This window comes from Octopus bimaculoides, chromosome 1 (genome assembly GCF_001194135.2).
Source record: "Octopus bimaculoides isolate UCB-OBI-ISO-001 chromosome 1, ASM119413v2, whole genome shotgun sequence".
Classification (NCBI taxonomy): domain Eukaryota; kingdom Metazoa; phylum Mollusca; class Cephalopoda; order Octopoda; family Octopodidae; genus Octopus; species Octopus bimaculoides.
In genome coordinates, this window is record NC_068981.1 from 81715923 (window position 1) to 81719474 (window position 3552).

The window sequence follows — 3552 nt, forward strand, 5'->3', positions numbered from 1 at the left end:
CGACACTCTCCTCACCAAGCAAGCCTGGTGGGGTTGCCAGTTTAGTCGCCGACAACCCGACCATGCAACAGGTTGTACTGGATTACATGTTACCAGTAGCACTCACGAGCGACCTGACATAACATAAATATAAGACCACCTGGATGCACCCAAGATCTAAGCACTGGCATCTCATAGATTATATTCTAATCAGAAAACATGATATGAAATACATCTTATTTTATCGACTCAGAAAGAATGAAGAGCAAAGTCAACGCCAGCAGGATTTGAACACAGAACTAAGCATTTTTCCCGGCGTATAAATGATTCATGAGGCTGGCCTCCCTACTGTTAATACATATATTCAATATACACTCTATACGTATTGAGTGCGGATGTTTTTGGTTTGGTGTACGTCAAACCAAAAAGATACGGGGAGGAATTTATTTTATCGACTCGAAAAAAATGAATGGCAAAGTCAACGCCAGCAGAATTTGAACACAGATCTAAGCATTTTTCCCGGCCTATTAACGATTCATCTGGCTGGCCTCCCTACTGTTAATACATATGTTCAATATACACTCTACACGTATTGAGTGCGGACCTTTTTAGTTTGGTGTCCGTCAAACCAAAAGGATCCGGGGAGGAATTTATTTTATCGACTCAGAAAGAATGAAGGGCAAATTGAACGCCAGCAGGATTTGAACACAGAACTAAGTATTTTACCGGCGTATAAACGATTCATAAGGCTGGCCTCCCTACTGTTAATACATATGTTCAATATACACTCTACACGTATTGAGTGCGGATGTATTTGGTTTGGTGTCCGTCAAACCAAAAGGAACCGTGGAGGAATTTATTTTATCGACTCAGAAAGAATGAAGATCAAATTGAACGCCAACTGAATTTGAACACAGATCTAAGCATTTTTCCCGGCGTATTAACGATTCATCTGGCTGGCCACCCTATTGTTAATCTTATCCTTCTGAATTGACGGGTACCACTTTTCATATGTAGTGTTTTTTGGTACCGAAACGCTTTCAAACTTCGTATACTTGTATGTTTTGTTATAGAACTGATAAAGGATCTTCCCTTTCTGAATTGACGGGCACCACTTTTCATTTGTTTTATATAGTGTTTTTTTGGTACCGAAACGCTTTCAAACTTCGTATACTTGTATATTTTGTTATAGAAGAGATAAAGGATCTTATCCTTCTGAATTGACGGGCACCAATTATCATTTGTTTTATGTAGTGTTTTTTTTGGTACCGAAACGCTTTCAAACTTCGTATACTTGTATATTTTGTTATAGAACAGGTAAAGGATCTTATCTTTCTGAATTGACGGGCACCACTTTTCATGTTTTATGTAGTGTTTTTTGGTACCGAAACGCTTTCAAACTTCGTATACTTGTATATTTTGTTATGGAACAGATAAAGGATCTTATATTCTGAATTGACGGGCACCACTTTTCATTTATGTTTTATGAAGTGTCTTTTGGTACCGAAACGCTTTCAAACTTCGTATACTTGTATATTTTGTTATAGAAGAGATAAAGGATCTTATCTTTCTGAATTGACGGGCACCACTTTTCATTTATGTTTTACGTAGTGTTTTTAGGTACCGAAACGCTTTCAAACTTCGTTCGGGCCATCAGTGGAGCAGAAAGCTGAACTGACCGTCGTCTAGTGCGTGTAGAAATAGATTTTTCGATAATGCGTAAAAATCGACAGTCTGGTCCTAAGGTATCAAAAAAGTTAAATGTTGCAAACTTTAAATTCTCAAGCAACTTGCAAAGATTCCACGAAGCTATAGAAAGTATCAATCTTAACCCAAACAATCTATGGGAATATTTCAAAATAAAAGTATTTCAAGCTGCAAGTTCGTCAGTGGGATTTAAGTCTCATAAATCCAGAGATTGGTTATCAGATAGATCAGCAGAAATTCATGATCTACTTTTAGAAAAACAAAACTTAGGCAATACACTTCTTTCTCAGTCCTTGAACCCCAACTGAGCAGACTGCTCTAAGGAAAATTAAACAGGAATTATGGAATGATAGAGCAAAAGGGGCACAATAAGCACCTGATAGAAATGATGCTAAGGGTTTGTACTCTTATGTTAAGGAGGTATATGGCCCAAAATCTTTTTCAATAGCTCCAGTGAGAACAGCACATGGACGTTTTCTTCTGACCGACACCGCTTATATTCATAAGCGTTGGGTAGAACATTTTTCAGCACTGTTGAGTAGACCATCATCCGTTGACATGAGGACGATAGAAAAAATTGAACACCTTCCAGTTATAGAAGAGATGACATTTATTTGGCTGTAAATAAGCTGAATAACAATAAGACTTCAAGGTCTGATAGAATCTGTGCAGAAGTCCTGAAATATAAGGGTGACAAAATGTTTGAACAATCAAATATATTAATTTGTCACTGTTGGAGAACTGAGAAAGTGCCTCAAGACTAGATTGATGTCATTTTAGTCTCCTTGTATAAATCCGGGCCAAAGGAACTGTGTGGTGATTTTCGTGGGATTTCGCTTTTGTCTGTGGTTGGAAAGGCACTTGCCCGCATTTTGTTAGAACGTTTAAATACCTTCATAGTTCCATATGTAGAGTCTGAGTCTCAGTGTGGTTTTAGTTCCTCCAGGGGCACAACTGATTGTATCTTTACCGTCAGACAATTACAAGTATCTTTACCACCAGACAATTACAAGTAATGTGCATTGAACAGAATTTTGCTCTATACCATCGCTTTGTTGATTTGAGCAAAGCATTCGATACTGTTAATCGAAATGCTCTGTGACTAATTCTAAGGAAAAGAAGTTGCCCAGAAAAATTTGTAGACATGATCAGGGCCTTGCATCAAGATATGAAAGCTAGAATTAACTTTGGTGGTAAGCATTCTGAATCTTTTGCCATGGAAAATGGAGCAATGCAAGGAGACCTTGATGCACCCACTCTCTTTGCAATATACTTTGCTGTTGTGTTGTCATATGCTTTTCAAAACTCTGAGGAGGGTATTTACATAAAATATCGAACAACAGGGAATTTTTTTAATCTGATCAGTCTGAAATTCAAAACGAAAGTTTTTACTTCACTCATTAGGGAAATTTTATACGCTGACAATTGCGATCTTGTCAGTTATTCTGAAATAGGTCTGCAATCTCTTGTATCTGCATTTGACTCAGTTTGTGATGATTTTGGCTTGACCATCAACTTGAAAAAAAAAAATCTTGTAATGATTCAACCTGCGTATGGTGATGTTTGTAAACACCCTAAATTTTTGTTATGGGTAAGTTACTTCAGGTTGTTGATCCGTTCATCTACCTTGGAAGCTCTGTACAAAATGATGGAAATCTTGATACAGAAATATATCTGCGAATTCAAAGGGCAGCAAAAGCATTTGGTGACTTGGTGTCACACGTTTGCTGCCTGTGACATATAAATAAAAATACAAAGCTGGTTCTTTACAAATCATTTGTCTTACCATCCCTACTGTATTCTTGTGAAACATGGCCTTGTTATGAAAGGCATTTCAAATTGTTAAAACATTTCCACCAAAAACGC